The following is a 19,422-nucleotide window of genomic DNA, read 5'->3' as shown; positions in this document are numbered from 1 at the left end:
ATACTGAAGTTAAACTGTGTAAACAGCATCAACGGCAGCGTGTCTGTCTGCCGGCCTCCATGCAATAAAACTACAGTTATTACAAAGGAATGTCATCAGTTATTGTAGTCTGCATTATTACTTTCTCATCAAGTAGTTCAAATATTTTGCTTCTAGATTGCAGAGGAGATGATGAAAGAGTGTGACAGTTTGGAGCTCGTATACTTTAATGCTCTTTTTTCCATAAAGGAAAATAATCCCCTAATCTCACATCTGGGGCCTTCCTAAATGGAAAGTGCTGTTAGGTAACAACACAGGGCTGCTGAGTCATGACATTAAAAATGCCTGATTGTCTTTCACAAATAAGGATTATGGTTTTGCAGCACAGGCAGGGAGTGACCAAAGATCCCAACACGTCTTGTCTTGTGATTGGTTCAGTAGATTCCTGGCTAACAATAGACATAAACAGAACTGCACTCTTGTAACAATGCGACACGACCAAATGGTCATCAGACTCAGCACACAGTAACATAAATAAAGAGTCAGAATCGAGGCAGCAGATATCATGTCTTTGATTTGGGGCCTCCTTCCTCCCTGTTCAAAATGTGGCCTGCATCACACACAAAGCAAACCAAGTGCGGGCAGTTTGGTCTGATCGGCACGTGTTTCAATAGAACCAGCTGAACCACAATAAAGCGGAGCTCTCTGCTCAGCCTCCACTTCAATGGTTCACTCTTCGCAGACTTTGACACATTTATTTCATTTAAAACAGGCGGTCTGCAAGCACTAACCAGTGTTGACTAAAATGGCGTCCCTAAATGCACAAACACTCCTAATGCTTCTTACACATATGCAGCAGTGCTCATGAAACCCAGGAGTCAAGCTTCGGTGTGTAAAATCAGCTCCCTGTATTACGTAAAGTAATAAATAACGGCTCTGCTCGTGGAGCTGTTCTCTGCTTGGGCAGAGGCGTTCCACCTCCGCTTTACAACAGTGGGAAATACGGTGAATGCCGAGAATGCATTAAGATTCAAATGGGAATTTATAGCTACAAGGAGGAAACACTCAAAATGGCAAAAGCCATGAAGCTGGAGGAATGTTTGAAATGACATGAAAACATTGTGAGACAGTTAACATTTACTGTATGAACTAATAGCCGAACAATGAATGATGCAACCTTGGTAGAATGTAAAAAAAGAAAAAAAATCAGCTGTGGAAAATTAAAGAAAGTTTGAGCACATGCTTTTTGGGGGGTTAGTCGTGTAGCAGTGACTTCTGACTGCAACAGTTCAAGAGCAGAGAGTAGAAGCCGGAAGGTGTTTGATCTGGAGACGAGGTCTCTGATCTGAGGCCTCTGATTGGAGGCACTCAACTTAAATCAGAGCTGAGCTCTTATTCACGGTGACTTCTCAGGAACGGTCGCCAGTCAGCTGGACTTTAAGCCCAACCAGAGCACATCACATTCCACAACAGTGGCGGTAAGGCCCCCTCAGTCACGACACGCAGCAGCTCCCAGGCTGAGAGCGCTAAACACACATCCCAGAACAGGACCAACCTTTTACAAAAGCAGTCTACACAACTCACACTGAGTCACCAGTGAACACTCAGAACAAGGTGTGAAACATGTTTGAGAAAAAACAAAAAAGAATTTCTGGTCAAGCTGCAGAGCTGCAGGGCTGTGTGCATCACATGGGGCTTGAGATATGTGGAGCAGTGCTCTACTTTTCTCATAAATAGAAATGTCAAAGTAAGTAAGAAACTGCTGATTACAGTTTGGGGCTAGGTCGCCAGGATGATGACGGCTGGTTTAAATAAAATGGCAGATGGGATTCTCATGAATTTCTAATTGAGTGCAGCAAAAGTTTGGAGGCTGATGATGCAGATTTCTTTTGACACATGGCACGTTACAGAGTCAGCAGGGCGGGACGTGTTCTTGCTCAGGACACTATGAGAAGGTATGCAAAAGAGAATATAATGGTTGAGTGTTGACAAGCCAAGAGATGAAGAAGACAGGTTTAACTCAAAATGGGATTGTCATTTAAAGTAGTCAATGCAGCTCTGCCCTCAGTCCCCTCAAACCCAGCATACCCGACTAACACCTCCAAAGATTTAGTGACACCCACAGCCACAACACTAGAGGGAGCTCAAACAACAACCTGATTATTTTTATTTTATTGGTATTGTTAAATGTCAATGATTTATGAACAAAGGACTTTCAACGGAAACAAGACCGCAAGGGCTTTTTTTTTAAATGCTCCTCTTAGACAAGATGTTTGACTGTACTTGTACTGTAATACATACTATTGTTTTACTGTACTTGTACTGCTCTAATTCTATCTAATAAATATATTCATCATCATCATGATCGTAAAAGATAACTAAGTAATGACTTCCTCAAAGAAATAGAAGCGGCGCTGACACAGCCCCAGATTTCTGGACCTGTATTCTCCACAGAGGGTTTTTGGTGTTGACAATGCAACAGCACAGGTCCTCTGTCGCTCTGCACTTTTATCTCGCCTGGTTGCTAAGCAATGGCTCTTCCTGCTAAATTGAAACCAAATCCCTGCGCATCAGTGGTCGCCTATCGCTCTCTTCTTTTATAATCTCAAATCACTAGACGTGATATTCCCTGAGGGTCGGATGCAGGGGGAAAAAAGCCTCTGCTACAGCCAGACTGAGAGGGGATGGTCAAATATGGCACAGCTCTGACGATGGGATCTATTTCGGTGCTGATCCATCACGGACAGATTCGGGTCTGGAACATGGTGGCAGAGTAAACCATCATATTTAGCCATGACAAAGCTCAGTCATGATTCTGTGCTTGATTCTACGCGCCTCGGAGATTCTGACAGGTGTACATGCAGACGGCACCTGCGCAGCCATGTTTCATGTTTGCATCTTCTTCCAGACGCATGACGCGCGTCTCCATAGCTGCACCACACATTTAGGAGCGACCATCTACGTGGGCATAACCTCCGATTCATTGACAAGGTCAAACGAATCACCTGCTGACAGCAATGCGGAGATGAGATGCAAACACCAAGTCAGGCGGATCTGAGAGTCTTTTTTTTTTAAAGCGAGGAAACAGATATTTAAATGAATCAAATAAGCCAAAGAAGCTTCGTTCTTACCTTATGCAATAACGTGGCGGTATCAATCCGGAGTGACGCGCGTTGTCTTCATTCAGGCACCGTCTGTGCGTGCAGCATCTCTGCGCGCGTTGAGATGCGAAATAACAGCCTCCAGTGACAGGAGGCGCGTGGCGCGTAAAGTCTGGCGCAGAAGCGCAGCGCATGCAAGTCAGGCTACTGTACAGGTAACGTCTCACTGCAATGGTCCCCGTCACTGGTGCGTCTTCGCGATGGGCTGCAGCTCGACTAAAGACGAGCGCGCATCGTTTCCACGTGGTTGCGTTAACTCCAGGACGGCAGAGAAATTACTATGGAAAGTCACGACGAAGTCTGACGCAGATCTGACTCACCCACCCGTGCTGACGTCGGCAGTTGGGGGGGGGGGCACAAAACAAGCATCTGCAGTGTTCACAGGACGGTGATAAAGAGCATCAAACAGGCATCCTGCAATCAGGTACATCAAGGGAAATGATTGGATTTGGGGCTGTTTGGATTGGTTAACAACTCTCATTAGAAACTAATTTTCTTCATCTATTATTATATTATTACAATTAGAATATGAATCAGATCAGAATAGATTATATTGCCATTGTCAGTGAAAAAAGTCACAAACTAGGATTATTTATCGGTGCCAACGTGCAACATGAAACATAAAATCACGATAAAGATAAAAGTTATTATTTCCGCAGAGGAAGTTAGACAGATCGACGCAGGCGAAACCATATGTCTGTCTGTCTGTCTGTCTGACAAGATACAATAAATGTAGCGCCATTATATTTGGTGTAAATCACAATATAGGGGGACTGAGATACTCGGCGGAGGTCTGCGCTCTCTGGGTGCTTTTCTAGTTATTATTATTATTAGCTATTCCCTTTAAATGATGAAAAGTACCATGACACTACTTACCTTCATTCCAGGGGACGTCCTGGAGGTAAACATTTATTAAACATGTCAGGCAGCTTGCATTGAGCTGTGAGCAGTGCCGACTAAAGCCAATGTGAAACGACAACGCATCCTAATAGACGTATCTCAGGTGCAGACATGTGCTACCTTGATGTTTCTCCCTGACAGCAGCCGTTTGTTCTGCCCTGCCTCCACCTGCCACAGTGTAAACCTCATATTTCAGCCCCTTGCTCATTCATGTGCCATTTTTGTTTTTTTGCTAAGTATGCATCTGGGAAGTTTGGATGATTTTAATTTGTCTAGTTTTTGCAGGTTAGTCTTTTCTTGTTGTTTTCATTAAAAAAATGAAGGCTATACGGTGTTGCTGTGTTTCAAATATAAAACTCATGGGATATTGTCACTGTAAAGATAAAAATGATGTCAGAAGGAGTCAGTCAGAGACTGTTCAAGTGCGAGAACATTTTGTGATGGAATGTGCTACTAGCATGTTAGACGCTCAAAATATTCAGTGACAGCTTGCTTGTCATGACCTACGTTTCACACCAGTGTCAGATTCTCATGGAGAAAGTGTTTGGCGAATCCTCCTGTTTGTAACGGACATCGTGTCCCACTCTCTGATTAGTCTATAATCCTACAGCACTAACACACACACACACACACACACACACAACAATATCACCAACAGCGTGTGTGCACAGTATGCCTCCTTTTCCCTTCACATCATTCATGTGACTCGTTCTCAAGAGCCAACTGCAGGGATCAGTTGCCATGGCAACCACCAATCATGAGACGGTTACTCATCCAGTGAAGGTTTTCTTTCATTTATAGGTTTTTTTTTCTCTCTCTCTCTCTCTCTCTCTCTCTCTCTCCTTCCCTCCCTACCATCTACTGTTGGTCCACATGTCTGTGAATGAGCTACTGAGCCCCCTTGTCTGCAAAACACAACTTGTGTTCCATCACCTCTGATGTGTGACTCCACTCGTATCCTTAAATTCTGCAGTGTGCCCTGTGTGGTGGTCACCTGCATGAATACGTACGGGTCAAACAGGGATGTGCTTGAAAATAAAATAAACATTTCACACCTGATAAATGGAATTTCAGTGCAACATCAGCTGTGGTCCGACCCCAAACATCTTGACCTTGAGATGAATGATTGTATTTTTATTGTGTGTACAGTGTATATGGAGTTAATGAGTCATCAGACAGGGCTGCATTTTCCCAATCCGCTTATTACAGTCTATATCCCCCCCCCCGGACTGCCGTTGTTGGAGAGCTCCAGCTCTCATCTCTACGTCTCAGGAGAGCCAGGTTGCCATGCAGGCCACAAACTACACATGCTGACGAACACCGGTGGCCTAAATCGGACTCGTGCCTCGGGGGGGGTTGCTGCTGTGCCGCTAATCCTCGTTGGCACTCCTGATCCAACTTCCCATTTGTGCTCCCCCTTTGCCTGCTATTAATGGTCCATTCCTTAGCCTGTCAGTGGACTGACGCCTTTGCTGAGAGGACAAGCAGGATCATTGACACATGACGAATGAGCACGAGAAGAATCAATATAGCAAAGACTCGCCTTGAGATGGTGCAATAAATGCAGAATAAAGCTGAAGATGCATGGTGGTGTGATGTCTGGCATGAGATTTGCCATCAGAAGCTTATTTATAGGTGACAAAAGAGCATTTAGGTTTTCAAATGAATCACTATGGAGACTGAGCACAAGGTCTGCTCCGCTCCCAGAAGAACAGACAGCAAAACTGTTGGAACTCTTCACACGGCGAGGGAATTCACTACGGACGTAGTCAAACTTGCGTGAACTCGGAGAGATGACAGTTGGTCCGAGAACAATGGAGGCAAAAATAGATTTGTTTTTCCATCCAAAAAATGATTGAGGATTCATATTGATTGACTTCTTTCATCATGCAATACAAATATCACAATATGAAAAAGACTGCTCAAAATGGTCAATTTCTCCATCAGTGCCTGTGGTGGTCTGGCATGTGTGTGTGTATGAGGGCAGGAGGAGGTGCTGCAAACAGGCAAAAAACGTATTATATCAGCAGGATTATCACCTCCCTGATTGTTCTGTTCTCTTTGTGTACAGACAGATATACAACATATATTGCCAGGTTGCCCGGAGAACCAACAGAACAGTTGAAAAGCAACTGTTTCTCTGATAGAATTAACATTTAAATAAATGTTAACGCCAGCATTAGAGTCATACTGCACAGCTTTATTTTATTTTAAACTCAGGGCCTTTAATTGTACACACAGCGATATGATAAAACTAAACCCACCGACCTGTGGCCTGTGAAAAGTCCACTTCAGATGGTGGACACTTACAAGATCCACAGCGACAGGAGCCAGGAGGAAACTACGCCACAGCACCTAAAGACACTAATAAAAGGCTGTGATCAACATGTCTCATGCTGGCTGCAGTGACCCTGCCAGATGTAATTACTGTCATAAAGCTGAGACTGCCTGCAGACAATTGGGATGCAATTGTGTTGGGGATGTGTTAATTTGTATGACACTTTTGACCAACCTGTACCTTAATGCATCTGTCTCTTGGCCTCAACCACTGCATGCAATATATCTACAGTATAATCCACAGGAGTGCAGGTTAAGATAAGGTCACCCAGTTATATAGAAAACCGGTTTCTTCGTGGATGAACTTCCCACTGACCTGTGTAATTTAATGAGCACTGCTGCCAAATAGATCACTAGTGCCGGTCTCTAATAACTCTCTCTAGACTTGAGATTTATGAGCTAATGCTAAGCTGCTGCTAATTGGGGTGGGGGTTGTGCTGCAACATTAAACATCAGTGTGCATTTCTCTTTTGTTGTTGAATCAAACTGGTCTTTGTCCACTTGTCACACAGCAACTTTATTTAAAACACGCATTTCCTCACAAAGCGCACAAATGCAAATAACCGGCCTTTTCCATATGCAGCGTTTTTTTATGCACTGCCGTTTACTTTGTGCATCATTTGCACACCCTACCCTGCAGGACACTTTATTAGCTGCACCTGTATGACAACTCCTGCCACGCATTTCATTTCGAGACAGCATGTCTTTGGAGACACTGTTAACACTTTCCCAAAAGGGGTGAGTTCAGATGTGTGTTTACGACTGAGGTTGTAGATAATGGCAGTGTTGGGATGATTGATAGTACAGAGACCCTGCTTGTCTGTTTGTGATCAGAGCTGTTTGGAGACGCGTGTCAATATAACTCAGTCTACGACACTACTGCAACCTCAGCAATGCACACATTGTTAAATAAGCACCATTCTGCCATATCACCACCAGGAATGATCAATTCTTCTTTATAAAGGTCGAAATTAGAGATGTGTGTTTGATTTGGCTGAATTTGATTTTGAGGACATACGTCGGCCTCTCATATGTCAGGGATATTACGCCCTCTAGTGCTGAAATTTATGCCAGCGCCAAATATTAGGAATTTTAAAGTGATGCGAGATTATTTCCGCTGCAACACTGGGATCCAGACAGAAATAATAACGAGGAAGTCGTCTGAAAAAAAACACAAGCTCCACTGCTGTTGGATCAGGGGAACGTTTTGAGTTTGTAACGTTTTTGTTAATAAACCTTTACCATGGAATTTTACAATCAATATTGCATAAATAGCATTGCAATCTCCTCTCCTGTCTGCATGTCTTTGGAGACAGGCTGCTGAGACCTCTGCTGTGGAGGGAGGGTGTCACCATCTGGGCCGAAATACAACGCGGCGAACAAGACACCAGCATGACCAGACGCACGCTCGGCCTTTATGCACAGTCAGGCAAGACACAGGGGAGAGTGAGGGCCTCTTTTTCCATCCTACAGAACCTGTAATTGACACTGACAAGAGAAGAAGAGCAAACATAGAATCCATTAAAAATATTTAAATCACGGCAGCAGCGCCAAAAAGTATACAAGAGAGGATGCTAGACATAATGCGCCGTAGGAAACTGTCTTGCTTGACGGTCTGAAATATTCTGAATCTAAAAATAGACTTGCTTTATTTTTAGAACCTCAAGCAGAGTGTGTCTGAAAATATTAGCTCAGGCTGAGCATACTGAAATGCACAGTGAAGAAGAGAATAAGCAGTTAGGCTCTCTTCTCAAGCAGAAGAGAATAGATTTGGTTTGTGCTATTATTATTATTATTATCATGAGGTATGACTCGTAAGGTGGAGACAAGGATGTCACGGTGCAGCCATAGGCTACTCTGTGTGCACGCATAAGAATAAAACGTACACAGATTCACAAGGGATTCTGCTACTGTCCCGCTCTCTTGTCTGATTCATTTTCAGATTTCTTCATCAGTAACAAGGACGGCTGTCGCTGTGATAAATCATCCAGTGGCTCAGACGCCCTCGCACTCTGCCACCTCCACCAGCAGACAGCTCTGTCTGCGTCCCTCCCCTTGGTCCCTGTCTCCTGGAGACAAACTACCTCATCTCTGCTATTGTTCCATGGCTGAAATCAATTCCCACCGCTTGTTGGCTCATTCGCTCCTCGCCTCCACCGCCCCATCTCTTCTATCTTTCTCCACTTAGTGTCTCGTGTTCTTCACACCCTGTTGCATATTTGAATCTATATTCAAGCATCAAGGGCTCTATATCTCTATTCCAGTGGGCTTAAAAAAAAAAAAACCCAGAAATTAAATAAAAACCTGAAACAGTCTTGCAGGTTTAGAGCAAATATGACAACAGCAGCAGCAATGAACTTTAACATCCTTTTCACAAGCTGCTGATTTTACTGGAAGGTTGAAATTATTAAGCCAAAGTGTCATTCTTGCTGTAAAGGTGCTGAACTTAGGGGTCGGTGGCATGTTGCATGAGTTAAACTCTGCCGCTGCAGCCATGAAAGCTGGCAACAGTCTGCCATTAAACCCATAAACAACAGAGTAAAGGGTGAAATGACCTGGTCATAAAGTCGGGCTAGTCTCGGGGTTTGATGTACAGTTCTGGGCTCTGTAAAAAAAAAATGCCTTTGCTCTGAGGTCCATGGCCATTAGCTTGAATGATTATCGCCATATATTTCAACCTGTAGTCGCCTGCTGAAGCTTTAGGTCACAGCAACGCCAAGGTTTTGGTCATGACAAACAAATGATTATTATAAGAGGGTAAAAATAATTGGCCATATTTCACAAAACCTACAAAACAGTTTCTGGCCGTAATCAAAGCTGGTTTCCGTACATTGAAGGTGCCTGTTTGACAGGCTGTTTATCTGGCTGCGTAAAGTTATTACACTCTTGGTTCTCTCTACATGTGCTTTCAGAGAAATCTTATATAGTGCATGATTTTGATGATACCATTTTAGCAGTGACCAGAATAACTAAAAACATATTCAAGCTTCAGAACATTTATCAATGGCAAGACTTTGTTCTGCACAATTATCTTTGTCTTTGCAGTATGTCACTTTCACCAAGGGATGCAGATACTAAATGTACTTTTTTTATTTTATTCTGTATGTTCTCGTGGTTGTTTATTAGTTTAATTTATTTCATTTTTGTCATTTACGATGACTGGAGCATCATTCTAGCACTTTCTATTGTGTTTTATGTTTTACAGTTGCCGTCATCCCACATCCTTTGATCATTGAAGCACGGTGCCATGTTGTCTTGCATTCTGTGCTGCATGTGTCTGTATGTCTCCGCTAACGAGAAGTGTGTAGCAAAAATAAATGCCATGCCTCTTTTTAACAGCACGCCAAAGGCACTACGACAAATAAAGTAACATGTTGATTAACGGTGACATTTACCGACATAGAAATGTGAATGCAGTGTAACCGGAAGCATTGATATCTACTGAGGACGTAGGGAATATATTCTCACTCATGTAGAAACGCGGAGACTTCAACCATGCAGCAATTAAAATATAGAGGAAAACAATTGTTCTCACTGATCGTCATTCAAAAACAATACAAGTCATCAATACTAGAATGACATGCTGGGTGATATAACAGTTGATTGCCACTAGATGTCGTCATTAATGTCACTGATCTCCAGGAGGAGATCACTAACATGACTAACATGTTTATAGCATGAAAATCCCTCCATATTACAAAAGTCATTCTGATGCTGCTCGCACAAAAACACAAGCTGCATGGTGGTGGTGTTTTTGTTTCATAGGATGTGCACTCACTGATATTAATTGTTTCCTGCTTCAATGTAAAAAATAATAAATTAGTTTAAAAATCATCGTCTCACCGGAGCCACTATATAGTAGTTAATAGTTAAGGAGCAAGTCATATTTTTTTTTATTCTGGCTGCAACTACAGCACAACATTAATGTACCGGTACATGTGTGCTAGAAAGGTACTTCAATGCCCAATTAAAAAAGATGAAAGAATACTTAAAGCAAACTAAAACTCTATTGCAAGACTTGAAAGTGTAATGCTAAAAAATAAAATAACAATATATTTTTTTAAACTTACAGACTTTATTCAAGCACAGTTGCTGTTTGAAAAAAACAGGCTGTGGCTCTTCAGGAGGTCAAAGGTAAAGGCTCGACCTGGTGAAGCCAACATGGCCTTGTTAATAAAACAATAAGCAGCAGTCTTCTCTCATTCCCCCCCAGTCAACGCCTCGCACAGCAGGCTCTGCTATCTACAATCTGCACTTTCATTCCTTACAAAATAAAACTAGCATAAAAACATGCAAGCGAGGTTTGCACATATACAAGCTTTGCTTTTTACCATTCCAACCTAAGGAATGCTCCGGATCATAATTTATGCCAAATCCTGTTTACGTATATGAAGACTAAAAGCAATATTAATACGGCTTTATTTAGTCTTTGGCCACCGTATATGATGTTCCTGAGCTTTTGAAATCTAAGATCAGACACAAAGGGGGGGGGGGGGTTCCCAGGACACCTAATACTCTGCGTGCTCCAGGGCCAGTGAGAAGAAAAAGAGCGCAATTGGATTAAATATCAAAATAAAGTCAGTGTTTGTTTTAATCAGTCTCGTGACACAGGGAGCTCTTTGGGTGAGGGGAGCAAGGAAAGAGAGAGATAATGAAAGGAAGAGGAAGTGAGAGAGAGGGAAGGACACAGATAGTGAAAGGGAAGAGGAGAGATGGGGAGGGCAACAGGGGCGATCGCTCCCCAGGCTATTGCAGGATAATGGGGACCGTAGAGGCTGGAGGGGAAGCTGTCTGGGAGTTCACTGCCAGGTCTCCAAACCGAGGTTATAATGGTTACTTCCACTCTCCCAACATTCGACAAATATGTGGCAAAGATGATTTTATTTCCACACAACAGCAAGAAATCCTCTGACAAATTAGCAACGAGTATTCCCGAAACTGGCCATGATTTCAATCTCAAAGAACTGCTGCTTTTTTTTGTTTTGAGCTGACAGGGGTTTTAAAAGAAAAAAAAAAGAAGCATTTGAAATCTGAGCCAGCATGGAAACATCAGCTGTTTTTTATTTTTTAGTCTGAATGAAATTATTATGGAATGATTTTATTAATTTAGGCACATTTTCTGAGTCATTTAAAAAGTGAAAGTGCTGAAGCTCATGATTGAGAAAGCGAGAGAAGAATATTGTGTCCCCCCCCCCCCCACACACACACACATTTAGGCTACTGCAAGGTTGCACTCCCTAAACATCAGTGAATTGTGTCACTTGGGGAACAAATAGTTTTCATAGCTGACTACAGTTTCCATGCAGATTAAAGTCTTTCCTGGAATACATCATTGCAGTTTTTTATTTTTCTTTGTCACAGGGAAAATTGGTTTATATAGGGGGAGATATGGACTACTTTTCATCAAAAACAGAAGAAAAAAATATCAGTTGTGTCCATTAAATCCGTGTAACATCTCAACTCCAAAGAATGAACAAGAAGACGTGCAGGAAGGAAGGAACGCTGGATTTTTGATTTCATAGATGCATTTTCCTGAAAGTGGGTTTCTAATTTACAGTCAGTCGTGGAGCTCCAGAATTGTGGATCCAAGCGGTATTATGGACAAATGTTTTAGCAGTCTGACTTTGCAAGTCACTCTGTTATTTGGCTCCAAAATCTCCATTGAGCCATGACATATATATTAGCAGTTAAAATGACTGATATTTCCCTTTCAGTGCCGCTCATGTACAGCTGGCCGGCCTGCGAGTTTACGGTTACAGATTTGGTAAGAGACAGAGAGAAAAATCAAGAAGTCAAAATATCAGGAAAAATACAAAATGAGTTAGGATGTGTCTTTTTGGGTTATTCTCTAAGTGCTGGCATGTTTGTGTGCATGTCTCTGTGATATATTGAATGTTTGTGAGTCGTAAAAGGGAAGGACAGCAAGAGTGAGAGTGTCCAAACTGCTGCATGTCACAGAAACCTCTCCTCATTTTTGGTAATGGTATCCTCTGGTCGGAAGTGCAAATCCAGCTGCTGTGAACTACCCATAAATTAGATTTTCTGAAATTTGGTGCAGGCGGAGTCTCCAGTGTGTCATTTCTGGAGCGTTCAGGCACTTCTGGCCCTCTGCAGCTTTCATTGTCATTACCTAAAAATCCTTAAACTTTGTAGCACTGCTGTCATATACCTTACATTGTCATGTATCTGCTTTTTTCTTTTTTTAATCAGCTGAATTTAACTTGAACCTCCATTATCTTTTTTAAAAAGTACAGACATGTTGAAATAATTTCAATTCATGCTGTTGCTCTGTGGGACTAGAGGCTATAGTGTGATATGCTGAAAGCTTTTCCAAATCACAGAGAAATAATCTGAGTAAGTTCACATTTTTGCAGCTGCTTCCTATTCCTCAATGTGCAAAGTAATTCCAAACAGTTTATTTTTTATCCAGCCACTTCAGCCCCCAAGGTCATTTGCTTTTTCTCTTTCAAAACGGGCAAAATGTTCACATGTCCTGTAATCCGCTTCCTTTTGAAATGTGAGTTGTATACCTAGTTAAATGTTTGTGGACAGGATGCACAACAGGAAGGTCACAGGTGTGTAAATGATGCTTTCAAATAATGATGTCTTGTTTTTAAGCCTGCTGTGGCGAGTCCAAATGTCCATCCAGTAAATTGCAGTTTTCTCCTCCATGGTAAAATAAGGAAACAGATGAGTCAGTTGTGGGGGCAGTGGGGGAGGGGGCATTGTGGCCAGTGTCTCGGCGGCTGATTGGAGGGTCATGCTCTGTGCCCAGGCCTCCAGGGCACCAGAAGCAGAATGGATTGGAGCATCCGTTGAGAGGATGACCCATCCCTGTGGAGTTTGGCTTGTACAGCTGTGTGTGATTGGACAGGAACAAAGGGATTCACTGCACCGGGGGGTTTGGCATCCATCCATCCATCCATCCATCCATCCATCCATCCACCAATCCATGCATCCATCCATTTTCTTTTTTTCGTGGGAGTTGCTGAAGCCTATCCCAAGTTGCTATGGGTAAGAGGTAGGGTACACCTCGCATATGTCGCCAGCGCATCGCGCAGCCAGTTTGATATTTAGTGTACATCTCTGCATTCACTGACACTTGTGAAATGTATTTCTTGCACTGAGAATGATGGGAAGAGATCTCTTCTTACATTATCATCTATCTGTCTGTCTGTCTGTCTGTCAATTGAGCTTCAAAATGTGTTCCTCAATATCTTGGTTAATTGATTATTGACCGATGTTTATGGAATTTGACAGTCATGTAGGGTGTGGATCTCTAACTTACCACTAAATTTCATCTGGATCAGATCCAGAATGATGTCAGGAAAAAAATGTGACATTTTAACATTGAAAACTCCATTTACGGATTCCAAAATCTGTTAAAAATACACATCAAGTCCGATTCACTTTTACTTTTGATGGTTGCTGTATAAAGATACCAGGAACAATTTAGAACCTTTTGGTGATGATCCAGATCACCATGTGGACGGTGTAAATCCAATTAGGATGGGAATGAGCTGCTCGGTGGAGGTCTGCGCTCTAGAAGAATCCTACACCGGCTTTCACAAGTATTTATTCAGGATAAAACTGACATATTCGAGAGAGAGCGAGAGAGCGAGAGAGAGAGAGAGAGAGAAAGCCGTGATACATATCTCTATCCCCTCCATAAAGACAAATAAAGGCTAAGAATGGGCTAGAGATGTATTGCTTGGTCGTACAAATGAACATTTAGATAAAGGTACATCTAATATTTTAAGTATATACATTATAAATATGAGACAAATTGCCATTGACTTCATTGAAGTTCTTTAATTTTAATTTTGCCAAGTGACTTTCAGAGTTGATGCTCTGTTCTTTATTTCCCCCCAGTAGAGGTGCAGATGATAAAATACCAGATGCAAAACTTTTTTTTTTTATAATTTCATTTCAAATTTATTATTGCAAAATACAATCTCCTGTTTTGAGAGGAAACCAACAGTTTAAACATCAGATAAGCTCTTTCCGACCAGATCACCCACGAAAAACGATCTTATTCCCGGGAAATAACGGGAATAAAGTAACGCTGATCAAAAGTCTGGATAAGATACAAGGGTAGACGCCTGGAAAATACTTCCGCCCAATGTCCCGCTCTTGTTTTTAATAAAGTGATAAAGTGAAACAGTTCAATTGTAGGCGAGCTGTGAGCATAAAATAAAGGGGAGCGGCGCTTTCAGCCGCGCTGCCCCCCCCCCCATCCCCGCATCTGGAGCGCTCTGCCACCCGATGTTCTTTCCCTCGCTTCAAATGCAGACTCAAGAGCCTTCTATTTAACTCTGCCTATCCCACCTAATCTCCTTAACTGTTCCTAATTTTATTGATATACCTTTCCTTGCTGTTTAATTGATATCCTTTAATTTATGGTTCATGTTATTGTTTTATGCTTTGTCCTGTTCTGTGCGGAGACCTTGAGGCGCCTTATGAATAAAATGTGTTATTATTATTATTAAAGATTTGTATATAATTTTAAAAACCAATACATGCATGTACACACACACATAATTTGTGTGCAAATAAAAACTAAACATTTACGCATATTTAAAAGTTATTCAAATGTAAAAATAAAAGAAGAATTCTAAAATATTTTAATGCCTAAACAGCTTTTAAAATATCCTTATATCATGATAAATATATTTCGACACAATATTTACTTTTAAATGATGTTAATAGCACTGACCTCTGTTGCCCGACAGACAGATTTCCAGCATGAACACAGCACGTCTTGATACCACAAATACTTAATCTGTCAGAAACTGCGATTCCTGTCCTCTGTCTCTGGATTACAAAAATCCAATGAACGACAAAAATAAAAAGAACATCGACACAATTATTGCAAAATTATCCCCCCCCCCCCCCCCCCCCCAATTTGTTTGCCATTGAACTCATTACTATTCTGTCCCCTCAATATCTTGCCAGAAATCACACAGACAACAAATTTAATTCATAAATTCAATCAATTCATTACCATAATCTCATAACCTTTGCAAGTTACAGGCAAGATAAACAAGCACAGAGGGCTGCAGTTCGGAAATGTAGGCTGTGTCTCCACTTCATTCAAATACGTCTCTATCGACCAATACTGGCTCATGTCAATAAGTGGATGAAGTCTATACAATTTATATTTGACTTTAGGGTACCAATTAGTCTAGATGGGAACAAGGATAAAAGTGGGATTTTGATTGATCTGTAGTTCTAAAAAAATTAACTTGATATTTACCCATATATGCCATTAGACAAAAGAAATGACCAAAATTTATTTCAATGGAAATTGGAAGCAATTTTTTTTTAGTCTATACTCCTTCACTATGCGTCACCTTTTCATCAAGGGTTCCCTATCCACCGTAAAACGTAAATTATTTTCAGCACTGGCATGTGTCTGTGAATCAGGACTATAGCGCCAAAGCATCCAGATGGTTTTGTCAAGGTGCGTGTTTACAGAATCATTGAGGATTATGAGTGAGGAGCAAGGCAGTAAGTTACCAGTCTGTCCTTCATTAAGAGCCAGTCAGAGCACAGACATTCATCACGACAAGCTGAACTTCATAACACACACACACACACACACACACACACACACACACGCTGCGCTGCCGTGCCAAACTTTCTATTGGGCTCTTTGTAACTATAGTACAAAAGTGCAGGCGAGACAAGTGAATGGCTGTTGTTTATTACAACAGATGATGTGTGATAATTAGTCCATCAGAAGGTTTTTGGAAGATTGTGATCAAAGCTATACCTTGAAATCCAACAACACAAATTGTCCTTAGGAGTCCAGACACTGATGGTGGTGACGGTGGCTAATGATTCCGCGGAGACTGATGAGGTTTATGAAGGGATGAAGTTGGGGAGTGTGGCTGGTGCAGTTGGGTATGGATCGACTAAAGGTGCAGAGAAAAGCAAAGTTCAAAAAGCACGATTATTATCGTGAGCATGCACAAGAGAAGAAAGTTACAGAAATTCAGTAGAAATAAGGTGTAAAATGCTAATAAGACTTTTGTGTGGAAGTTTTGCAGGAGCTTCATTAAACAGCTAAAATATCAAGGGTAGCTAGCACCTATTTTGATGACTCCAGGCAGTGCAATAAAAAAATGCTAGGGCGATTAACTGATACAGAAATGACTTCATGGTCTAAGTAAAACCATCCAACATAGGCCACTTATCTGTCTCACATGTGTATTGATGCAATGTCATATGCAAAAACAGAATAAATAGCCATGCAGTATTGGTTGTAGGTTCTGAGTCATGCCAGTCTTTAGGGTCCTGTGTTGAATTTAAACAAGTGCTCCTAATTTCTCAAACTGCAGTAAGAGCAGAAAATACTGTATGATAAATCAACCATTGGAAAACTGTGTCCAAATGTTAATTAACAAAGGGTGCAGACACTTGTCAGTGTAAGTTTGTTTGCACAGTCAAACCAAAAGCGTATTTTGTTTGAAGGTTACCATGCAGGGGGTATATGGAGTTGCAGTTCAAGCGTTCAAGCAATCAATGCAAAACTTTTCCATTTCATTATTCTATTTTTCTTGAGAAGCAGTGTGGGAGAATTTGAAAAACAACAGCATCGACCCCCTGTTAAGAGAAACTGGACCTTTTCTGTCAGATTGGTATCTGTATGTTGTGGCTGGACTCTGGCTTGATGCTAACACTCTCTTGGTTCTGAGACACCTTGTGTGAGGTCAGATATAGGTCACCAACCCCACTTCCCATTTCCCCTCAAAACCGCAAACCCCCCATCACTACAGCAGATTGGTTCAAGCTTCCCCAGAATGCACCTCTTCAGCCCAGCCGGCTGACCTGTGGGTCGGCACATGTCAGTCACATCCTCAGCTGGCTCTCCAACTTCTGGGCATAGACTGGAGGATGTGAGAGAGGCCTCTGAGAGAGGAGCCCTGGCTCTGCATATGGGATCATCTCTGTGCATTCATGGCGGGTAATTTAATTAGCTATCCCTCTCCTATTCTAATGCAAACCTCAGGTTGAATCGCCACCCTGTACGTGAGAGGAAAGGCCCGAGGCTGTGATAGCTAGACAAAGACAGCCAGCTTGCATGAAGTACAACTCTGTCCTTCATGCAAGCTGGCTGCGTTCATCTGGCCTGCATTCAGCTTCTCCTACTCCAGGCTGTTGGACAGTTGCATAATCTATCTGAGACATGAATAGGTCAGATCTTTGTTTTCTCTGCACACCCACGACCCCTCACTCTAATAATGTCATTAAATCATAGAAAAAGCTTTAATGATCTGGTTTTGATCATTAAAGAAGATGAATGCCCGATTACTTATTTAGTGCTCTTTAGCTCACACGCTGTGCCTTTGCATGCAAGCCTACGTGTACGTGTTATTAATGTGTGACATAGAATGTGAGGTGTAGCCGAGATGGACAGCGTCCTGCAGAATGAAGGCCAGGTTATGAGGATACGGTGGAGCGGTGGAAGTAGCTTTATAGCCCAAGGGCTGTAGGGTGCGTGGCGAGATTGTAGGGTCACCTTTATTCACGCTGTTTTGTGCCTAGAGCCAGGAGGCTGTGTGTGTGCGTGAGGGGGGGTGGGGGGTTAGGGAAGGGGTTGGTGGTTATTCCCAACAGGCTGAACTGATTTCCTCTGCAGGGTCATGCCCAGGACATGGGCCATAGGGAGCAGCTCAGAGAAGCCTGGTATATGGACAGCAAGTTGTTCCCATGTTCTGCCATTTTCCTGCTTCTAACTATGAACTGCTGTTACGGGATAAGATGCACATTTCACTGTCTGAGGTAGGTTTAACTTTTGAGTTCTAATAATGCACTTAACAAAAGAAAAAGACGACTGTGTTGTTTGAAGTGCCAGATATCCGTGTCTATTATATCCTGTATGTTGGTGCATGAATGAATTGACTTCCTCCTCATGTATAATTAAGGAAGCCACAGCGCACAGACGTCCGTACAGGAGCCTTTGATTCCTCAACAAATAATACCCTCGTAATCCTCTACGTAATCTAATGCCCCTCTCGGTGCAGCATTCGTGCAAACACTGTTACCTGCGGCTGCTCGGAGAGCACAGCGGACACACGTTTTTTTTCCCTCTTGCCCACATTTCTGGAATGCATTTACTCAGCTGGGTTTGTGAATTCCAGAGTGCTCTACTGCCTCAGGCTACAAAGGACAAGCTTGTCACGAGAGCTGAGAACATTCCATCTTGCATACATCTTAAAAACTTCTGCTCCCCTCTCACATAGAGCTTTGAGGCTTTTAATGGTGGTCAGCCAGACGTTTTTGATGGATGCTGGCAGCAACACAGAGGCTGAAGTTCGCTGAATACACTGTGGGAGGGTAAAGGATGCCACTGTGATTGTGATTAACATGACATAACTGGTTTTTGTTCTTTCTTTTCTCAGTCCATATGCTCTACTGACCCAAATAATCTATAAATTATGTTACTCATAAATGCCATTAGGTCTAATATCTAAGGTCACTAATCATTGTTAACTTAAAGGATATCTTTCGATGCAAACAGCCTTATCGTCCCAATTTGTTTCATATGAAGACTAGAATATTTATTTTTGGTCATTTTACGGACCCTCTCTGCATTCTGCACATTGGATAAAGAACAAGACGGTGTTTATAATTAAAAACATTACTTTGTTGGTTTTCTGATGTGTGTTTCCTTTAAAAGAAGTTGGTACCTGTTGCGCTTTTTCCTTTATTTGTTATTTCACTTCTGATGTAAGTTAGACTTTGTACAAATAATGATTTAAAGCAAGACTTCCATCTCAGCTGGAGCTGTCATTCACAAGTCCATGTGTCTTTCACCCTACATTCGGATATGCAGGGTGTATTGAGGACACTTTGATATTTCAGCCCTCAAAATGGATTCAAATGGGGCTTATGAGGCCTCTTAGCCCAAATGGACCTCATGTTTACACACTTGTCCATCAGCTGAGCGGCGTGCAGCCTCAGGTATCCAGAGAGATGTTGAGATGTCCCCAAAACCAACGGCACCATGTCTGAACTTGGTAAGTGCTCTGTGTTTAGA

The sequence above is a fragment of the Brachionichthys hirsutus genome, chromosome 2 (genome assembly GCF_040956055.1).
Source record: "Brachionichthys hirsutus isolate HB-005 chromosome 2, CSIRO-AGI_Bhir_v1, whole genome shotgun sequence".
NCBI lineage: Eukaryota > Metazoa > Chordata > Actinopteri > Lophiiformes > Brachionichthyidae > Brachionichthys > Brachionichthys hirsutus.
This window is presented reverse-complemented; position numbering follows the sequence as displayed.